Genomic DNA, 9,992 nt, shown 5'->3' on the forward strand with positions numbered 1-9,992 from the left:
TGACAATGAAAACACAAGAAACATCAGCAGCAGAAACAGACTTATCCAACTCGATAGTTAGAAAGATAAACAAGCAGGCGCAAAAAAGAACTGTACTACACCTTCATCACTCAAAGAAGACACAGTGAAACAAAACTACCATCGACTAGACCAAACTGTGATACCGCAAAAGCATCTAGCCCAAAAAAAGCAGCAGAACCAAGTTCCACACCCGAAGATATTCAAGATACAACAAGAAGAACTGGGCACTGGAAACCAGAAGCAGTACCTACAGGAGACCCACTAAAGACATCAGCAGATCCTGTCTCAAAAGTATCACCAAGGACATCTAATTTTACATGTATCAGTGAACACAAACAATCAACTACTACCACCCTAGCAACAGGAGGAAGTTCAGCAATTCCAGTGAGAAGAAATGTAAGGCGACCATGTCATCTACAAGATTTTTTATTCCCAAAAAGCCTCAAGACCAAATTAGCATAACTAGTGCACCTATCAACACCACCTCCAGTAGCAGTCCTTGCAGCGAAAACAGAAACCACATCAACATCGACCACACAAGTAAAATGGCCAGAGAGATGGAGAACTGCCCCTTTTACCATCAGGACATTTTCTTATGACCAATGGAAAAAACCAACTTGTGCTTCTAGATGAGAACAAAGATTTCTCACACAATTTAAATTCAGGAATAAAGGTAAGTGGTCAACCAAGTACAATCAGAACAACCCTAAAATCTCACCAGGTCACTCTTCTTCATCAGAATATACAGTCACTTAGGAATAAAGTAAGAGAGCTTGAAATCTTGCCATCAAGTGAACTCAGATACGTTTATATTCTGTGCTTAACTGAACACTGGGTGAAAGAAAATGAGTTAAAGACAGTGAAAATAATGGATTATGTGTTAGCAGCACAAACTTGTAGAAATTAGTTTACACATGGAGGGAACTGCATAAACGTAAAGAAAGATAACGAATTCAATAACTTAGACGATGTTGAATCCTTAAACACTGAGAAAGATTTTGAAATATCAGGTATAGAAATTCCAGCATTCAAGTTAATTGTAGTGTGTTTATATAGATCTCCAGATACCCACCTAAAAAAATTCAATACTCAGCTTGATACTTTATGAAATAAACTAGTAACAAATCGAAAAACAGTTCTTATATGTGGAGACCTAAATGTAGACTTTAATAAGCGAAGCAATTCAAAATCTGAGCTGATGAACATATTGACAGCCAATAATTTGGAGATTACAATCCACTCCCCTACACGTGAAACGAATCATTCTAGCACTACCATAAGCCAAATAATAATAAGCTCCAAAACAAAATATAAATCAGTTGTAATAAAAGCTGGACTGGCAGACCATCATGCACAGGCTATAAGCTTTTGCGTAAACACTAATCCATCCTATAATTATATGAGGAAGACTCCACACATGGGCAGAACTTTCAGTAATACTGCAGTACAAACATTCCAGAACTATCTCCAACAAGAATCATGGGAGATAGTGTATAGTACAGAAAATATTTCTGATAAGTTTCAGACATTCATGAATATTTTTAAATATTATTTTGATCTTGCTTTTCCATTGAAAGCCAAAACAACGCAAACCACTAAAACTAACAAGTGGATTACTAGTGGTATAAGGAAATCTTGTGCTAGAAAACGGTACCTTCACAATATTGCAAGAAGCTACTACACACCTCAGGAGTTTGATAGTTACTTTAAAAAATATAAATCTATCTTAAATAAAATGATAAAGGAGGCAAAGAAACAAGACAATGACAAATACATAGAAGATGCTTCAAACAGAACCAAAGTAATCTGGCAAGTTGCAAAAAAAGAAACCAAATCTTACAAAAGTAGAGTTAATACTATAGTATTAAAGGCTGGCTTGGAAAACATTAATAACCCACAGGAAGTAGCTAATATGTTTAATAACTATTTTATAAATGTAACAGACAAACTACTAAAACAGACTTCTAATAGAAAACAGCATACAGAAACAGGGAAAAAAGTCTCAAGCAGATCAATGTTTTTGTACCCAACAAATGTAGAAGAAATACAGGTTACTATAAAAAGTCTCAAAATGAAACACTCTGCAGGTGTCGATGATATACCTGATTTCATTATAAAGAAGTGTGGGGACTTGATTACTGAGCCCTTAACCCACTTATGCAACCTGTCTTTTGCTACAGGAACTTTTCCTTCATGTTTGAAAATAGCAAAAGTAAAACCATTATACAAGAAAGGAAACAAAGATGATGTTTCCAACTACAGACCACTGGCACTTCTTCCTGTTTTTTCAAAAATATTAGAAAGACTTTTCAATAAGAGGCTAACAGACTTCTTAGAGGTAAATGGCATTCTGTCAGAATCTCAGCATGGATTTAGAGCAAACCACTCAACCGAATCTGCAGTTCACTCCTTTCTATTAGAGGCACTGATAGCATAAGACAACAAAAAACTTACCATGGGCATATTTTTAGATTTGTCAGAGGCATTTGACGCCATAAATCATGACAAATTGCTACACAAGCTAGAAAATCTTGGCATTAGGGGAACAGCTAACAACTGGCTCAGCTCTTATCTTAAAAACGGGGAACAGTATGTGGAAATCGATCAAGAAAGGGGCAATGTCATTAGGAAATATAATTCCAAGCTACTGACTGTTAAATATGGAGTGCCACAGGGATCAGTAATGGGTCCTGTTCTGTTCTTACAATATGCAAATAACCTAAACATAAGCAATGACAGCAGTAAAATATTTCAATTTGCTGATGATACCAGTGTTCTAATTACAAGAAACTCAGAAGAAACTCTTGTAAAAAACATAAAAGAAACCACTGACAGGCTAACATGTTACTTTGATGACAATGACTTAATAATAAACACTGAAAAAAATTGTAGCTATGGATACACACACAGCACAAACAAAAAATCTATCACCCAATCTAGAGCTATACAGTCAGACAATTGCCAAAACAGCCTGCACCAAATTTCTTGAACTTGACCTACAAGATAACTTGAAATGGAAAGCACATATTGAGCAGATGAACAAAAAATTAAGTACTTCTTGTTTTGTGCTGCGTACGTTAAAAAATTGTACCAGCTCCAACACCCTTCAGTGTGTATATTATGCAGTTGTACACTCTCACCTCCGGTACGGGATTATGTTCTGGGGAAATTCTGGAGATGCCATCAAAACATTCAAAATTCAAAAAAAAATAATAAGAATAATGGAAGGGGTAGATAATTTCAAATCTTGTAGACCATTGTTTCAAAAAAGAATGATCCTGCCACTTCCTTGCATATATATATATTACACTTGAAGATATAATGTATTTAAAGCAAAACTTACATACAAAAAGACCACTCATCACACAAAATCACACTATACACAGCTATGATACAAGACAAAAATTGGATGTACATGTTCAAAGTGCCAACACAAAGTTATTTCAAAACAGCTTTATCCATCCTAGTATCAAACTATACAATGCCTTACCAGATACCATTAAACACATACAAAACATTGGTCACTTCAAATCTAAACTGATGTTGTACTTGGTTGATCACTGCTTTTACACAGTATATGAATACCTACAAAACTAAATTTTGGCGTGTTTACCCAATGTAGTCTCTTTCAGAAGAACATTTGTATATAGCATATTCATCATTAATTGATATATTAATGTGTGTTATTATGTACAACGGTATATTATATGTAAAACTGTTAATATTAACAAACAAAAATCCAAATATCTCTTGCACATTGTGCATTATTATTATTAATGATTTTTTACTTTGTTATATATGAAATTAATAGTATATTCCGTGTTTTTAGTCTTGCTTTTACGTCAGTGACTATATTTTAATGTTATTAGATTATGGGCTTAATTTCAGGTTAAATGAATGGTACTTGTGGTGCATTTTTCCCCACAAAGTTTCAGATCGTTACAGGTATGCAATATGTGATGTTCATATGGTCATCATGAGCCATTAAAAAATCGTTTGATTTCCTTCTTTCAACAAAATTAACTAGCTGCATAAAAATTCAGATTTAACATGATGTTAATTCCGTGGATTTAGGTGTTCCAAGTCTGTAAGCAGCCATCATTCTTCTATCAGTCACAGCATTTGTAGACTAGGAAACAAATAAGTCCTTGAAATCTCCTCCTTACCTCTAGCTAAGCTACACACAAACTGTGAAAATGTTTTTTGATCATTCACCTGCATGTATATTCTGCAAAGTGCTGTTAAGTGCATGGTAGAGGGGACATCTCATCGTACCAGTTATTATGGGTTTTTTCCCATAAAGTTCATGTACGGAATATGGAAAGAATGTCTGTTTAAATACTTTTGTGCATGCTGTAATGAATCTAATCTTGTCCCCATATGGGAGCGATACATTTGGATTGTAGTACATTCCTGGAGTCATCCTTTACAATCCTTTACAGCCGATTCTTGAAATGCTACAACCTCACACTCTTTAACAATATTTCAGGATGGGTCACATGAGTAATAATATAATAATAAAAATAATAATAATAATTTTATTGTCTTTAAGCCATTACAGCAATAGACAAAGTCATGCACATAATACGATACAGTACAGTACATTCTATAAAAGAACAGAATTGTTAAGAACTTTACAGTTTAATATCACAGGTCATGAAATCCTTTATATTGTAGAATGGGTTTACAACTAACCAGTCATAAAGTGTTTGTTTGTATTGTTACTCTGGTAAATTTTGTATGGCTTGTGGAAGTTTATTAAATAATTTGTGGCCCATAAGTTCATAACTGTTAACTGATTTTGACAGTCTGTGGTAGGGCATATAGATAGAGCTGTTTGTCCTAGTGCTGTAACAATGTATATTTGCCCTGCATTTTATTTTAGGTAAGTTCTTTTTTGTGTAGATTAAAACATAATAAATATATAGGTTTATTACTGTCATGATTTTTTGTTGAGTAAACAAAGGTTTACAATGAGCCTTGTATGGTGAGCCTGTAATTATCCTAATAGCTTTCTTTTGCAGCAATAGTGTATCAGGCACACAAGTGGAGTTTCCTCATAAAGTAATGCCATAGGATATGATGCTTTGGAAAAATGAGAAGTAAGATACTCTAACATAATTTTTAGGTACACAGTGAATTAATCGCCTTAACAATTAGATTAACCTAGACAATTTACCACTAATATACTTAATATGTGGATTCCAAGAAAGTTTATCATCCAAATATACCCCCAAAAATTTAACACAACTAGGATCATCTGATGGAAACTTGTCTTTTAAACTAAATACCATCTGCTGGGTTTTGCTTTCATTAAGCAAGAACCCATTTGCTTTAAACCAGAGTGACACTTGCTCAATTGTCTCTGTAACACATGTTTTAAGGCTATTAAGATCATTACTGCTGTTCAGAAACGTTGTATCATCAGCATAGAGTACTGTTCTGGATTTAATAAATGATGGCAGGTCATTTATCATTATTAGGAAAAGGAAATGGCTCAGCACGGATCCCTGTGGAACACCTACCTTAACTTGTTCTATACTGGACATTTCTTTCCCAACACAGACGGCTTGCTTACGGTTTTGTAAATATGATCTTAATAGCTTAAGGCTGTTACCTTTAACACCATAAAAGTCCATTTTTTCGAGTAGTGGTGTATGTTCTACACAAGGCAAAGGCTTTGCTTAGGTCACAAAAAGTCACTTGAGCAAAGCATTTATCTTCAAATACTTGATGGATGTATTTAACAACATTGTCTATGGCATCAATGGTTGACAGGTTTTTCCTAAAGCCATACTGTGATCCACTTATTAATCCTATGTTATCAAAGTAAACAGATAATTGTTGGTAAATTATGCATTCTAGAACTTTTGAAAAATCTGGGACTATGGATATTGGCCTGTAACTTGAGACAGAATTTTTATCTCCTTTTTTATGTACTGGAACTACCCTAGACAGTTTAAGCTCATCAGGAAAAAAACCCTCCAGTATACACTTGTTTATACAATATGTTAGGGGGTACACTATACAGTCTATTACTTTCTTCAGCATGTTACAAGACAGGTCATATATGTCTACACTGTCTGATGATTTTAACTGCTTCACTATTCTTAACACAAAACCAGGAGAGACCTCAGAAAAATTGAAGGTACTTGTGTTTGTTGATGACCTAGCAATATTTTTTGACAGTAACTGTGATAAGCTGATTTCAGGTTTAATTATAGCACTTCCTACTTCCTCAACCGATTTAATAAAAAAGTCATTAAATTCCTGGGGAGAGATACTAATTTTGTCACTTCTTTTATCTTTGGCGACACTATTTATTAGAGTCCATGCTGCATTGCACTTATTGGTGGATTTCTCAATACTTCTGAGATTGTGTGCTTGTTTGGCTTCCACAATTGCTTTTTGTACTCATTCCTAGATCTAACATAGGCTAATTTAGCATGGTTGGTTTCCAGATTTTTATAAATATTGTACAACAACTTAACTTGATTTTTCATAGTAGACAGCTGTTTTGTATACCATGTATTTTGTCTATTTGGAACTTTTCCTTTTAGGACTCTGTCAGTTACTTTGCATTTCTTTATTGGTATGCAGTCATTAAAGTGTCCCAAAAATGCTTTGAGAAACCTATCAAATAGTATCTTTGCTGGCAGATAATTGCTTAGAGTATAACGTGTCTCCTCATAACACAGGCCAAACCAATCTCTGTTAGAAAGGGACGTACGAAACCTGTCAGTTTTCTCATCTGTGACTGGTCTAGTGACCACAACTTCTGGGACAAGCTTATTTACATTACTCTTATCAAGAGGGAACCTACTTGTATAATTTAAAGATACTGAATCATGATCAGAATATGGATATACTGTCACAAAACATGATTCTTCTGTTTTAAAATTTACAAAAATATTGTCAAGACATGCAAGTTCTCTTGTAGGCTTGTTATTGACTGAATGTAAGTTGCACTGTCTTAGTAAGTATTGGAGTGATTTATAAAGCCTCTCTTTTGTAGACTGATTGCATTTCTCCAGTATTCCACAAATAAACCAAGTCTACCACCTCTGTTGCGTCCGACTGAGCCTATGTGATCATTCCATTTCATATTACTGCAGTGTTACATCCAGACATTTGTATGAGTTGACCATTTCCAAATGTGACTCATCTCCCCATATTCTACAACATGCCCTTCTACATCTACATCTATATCCTGCAAACCACTGTGAGTTGCATGATATGTCCCATTGTACTGGTTACTAGGGTTTCTTCCTGTTCCATTCACATATGGAGGACGGGAAGAATTATTGTTTGACTGCCTCTGTGCATGCACTAATTATTCTTATCTTTCCTCACAATCCCCTTGCGAGTATATTCCTAAGTAATCATTTAAAGCCAGTTCTTCAGGATAATTTACATCTATCTTCAATTCAGTTCCTTTGGTATCTCTGTAACACTCTCCCACGGATTAAACAAGCCTGTGAGCATTTGGTTTGCCCTTGTGTACATTCAGTATCCCCCATTAGTCCTATATGGTACATGTCCCACACACTTGCACCAAATTCTTGAAGTAGTCGCATGAGTTATTTGTAAACAATCTCTATTGTAGATGCCGACGGCCTTGCAGCAGTGGATACACCGGTTCCCATCAGATCACCGAAGTTAAGTGCTGTCGGGCGTGGCCGGCACTTGGATGGGTGACCATCCAGTCCGCCATGCGCTGTTGCCATTTTTCGGGATGCACTCAGCCTCGTGATGCCAAATGAGGAGCTACTCTATCGAATAGTAGTGGCTCTGGTCAAAGAAAACCATCATGCCAACCGGGAGTGCGGTGTGCTGATCACACGCCCCTCCTATCTGCATCCTCAGCTGAGGATGACTTGGCAGTCAGATGGTCCCGATGGGCCACTTGTGTCCTGAAGACAGAGCGCTTCCCCCCCCCCCCCCCCCCCCTCCCCCGCCCTAGTTGTAGAGAGATTGTTTTATTGGTAGAATACTGGGGAAGCGCAAAGTCTACCACCTGCTGTACCCACAACTGAACCTATGTGATCATTCCATTTCATATCCCTACAGAGTGTTACACCCAGGTATTTGTACGAGTTGGCCAATTCCAACAGTGACTCATTGATAGTACAGTCACATTTTGTGAAGTGCAAAATTTTACATTTCCGAACATTTAGAACAAGTTGCCAATCTCTGCAACACTTTGAAATCTTATCAAGATCTGACTGACTATTTATACAGCTTCTTTCAGATAACTGCATCATCTGCAAAAAGTCTGATTTTACTATTGATATTATCTGCAAGGTCCTTAATATACAACATGAACAGCAAGGGTTCCAACACACTTCCCTGGGGCACACCTGAAATTACTTCTACATTAGAAGATGGCTCTCCAACCAAGATAATCTGCTGTGACCTCCTTACCAAAAGGTCTCAATTTAGGCACAAATTTCACTTGCTACCTCATATGATCGATCGTACTTTTGACAATAAGTGTAGGGGCAGTACTGATTCAAACTTACTTTTTTTTTCAGAAATCAACAAATACTGCATCTACCTGACTGTTCATCCAAAGCTTTCAGTATGTCATGTGAGAAAAGTGCAAGTTGGGTGTGACATGATCAATGTTTTTGAAATCCATGGTGGTGACATTGAAAGGTCATTCTGTTCAAGATACCTCATGAAGTTTGATGTCAGAATACGTTTTAAGACTCTACAAAAAATCAGCGTGATGGATATTGGACAGTAGTTTTGTGGGTCACTTCTATTGCTCTTCTTGTAGATGGACATCACCTGTGTCTTTTTCCAAGAACTCCACATAGTTTTTTTGTACGAAGGACTGACACTAGATTGTAGTTAGACGAGGGGGCCAACTCAGCCACAAATTCAGTATAGAACCTGATAGGCATTCCATAGGGGCCTGGCGCTTGTTCAGTTTTAATGATTTCAGCTGTTTCTCAACATTAGTGACACTAATACTTATTTCATTCGTCTTTCCAGTGGTACGAGGAGTAAATACATTCAGAATTTCTTTGGGTTCTGTGAAAGGTCACTTGATAATTCTGCCACAGGAGTCATTTAAGGCTTCATGCACTGCTCTCTTGACAGCAAATGCATTTCATTCAGTGTCTACCTAAAGCCCTATGCTTTCTTTTACATCTATTATGCACTAATCTCTGTTTCTATGGAAGTTTCTTAACAGTGACTGTTTACCATTGAGGTTCTCTGTCATTGTGAACTGTTCTACTGGGTACGTATCTATTCAGTACATGGTCAACATTTCTTTTCATCTTGAGTCAGAGTTCCTCTACATTTGTTGCCATTAGATTCAATATATTTCTGTCATCAGCGGGGCTCCTAGCTATCTGTTCTAGGTAGTTTTCAGAGAAGGCATTTAGTAAAGTTTCACAGGATGTCTTATCTCTCACATCACTAACAAAACTAAGTTTCCCAATTAATTGTTGCATGATTTAAGTCCACACCGATGATTACAGTATGACTGAGGAACTTACATACAAGCGAACTGATGTTCTCTCTAAAGTTTTTAGTTAGATCAGGAGATGAGTCTGATGGCTGATAGGGTGATCCAATAATCGTTTTATGCCCACCCCTGATACTGAGTCTTGCCCAAACAATTCCACATGCAGCTTCAATTTTTACCTTGGTGGATTTGAGTTTGTCTACTGAGACAAATACACCACCTCCATTCCCCATTTGCTTATCCTTTAAATGTACACTTAAATTTACCCCAAAAATCTCACTTCTATGAATCTCAGGTTTCAACCAGCTTTTTGTACCTTATATTATGTGAGCTTCACTGCTTTTCATGAGCTCTTCAAACTCTGGTACTTTGTTGCAAATGCATTGGCAGTTTACCATTAAGATTTTAATACTCTCACCTGTGGGAGGCATTTCTTTCGATGTTACACTGATGCTTATGGGATTCCTACAGCTATCATTACCTGGATTGG

The sequence above is a fragment of the Schistocerca piceifrons genome, chromosome 8, assembly GCF_021461385.2.
Source record: "Schistocerca piceifrons isolate TAMUIC-IGC-003096 chromosome 8, iqSchPice1.1, whole genome shotgun sequence".
Taxonomy (NCBI): domain Eukaryota; kingdom Metazoa; phylum Arthropoda; class Insecta; order Orthoptera; family Acrididae; genus Schistocerca; species Schistocerca piceifrons.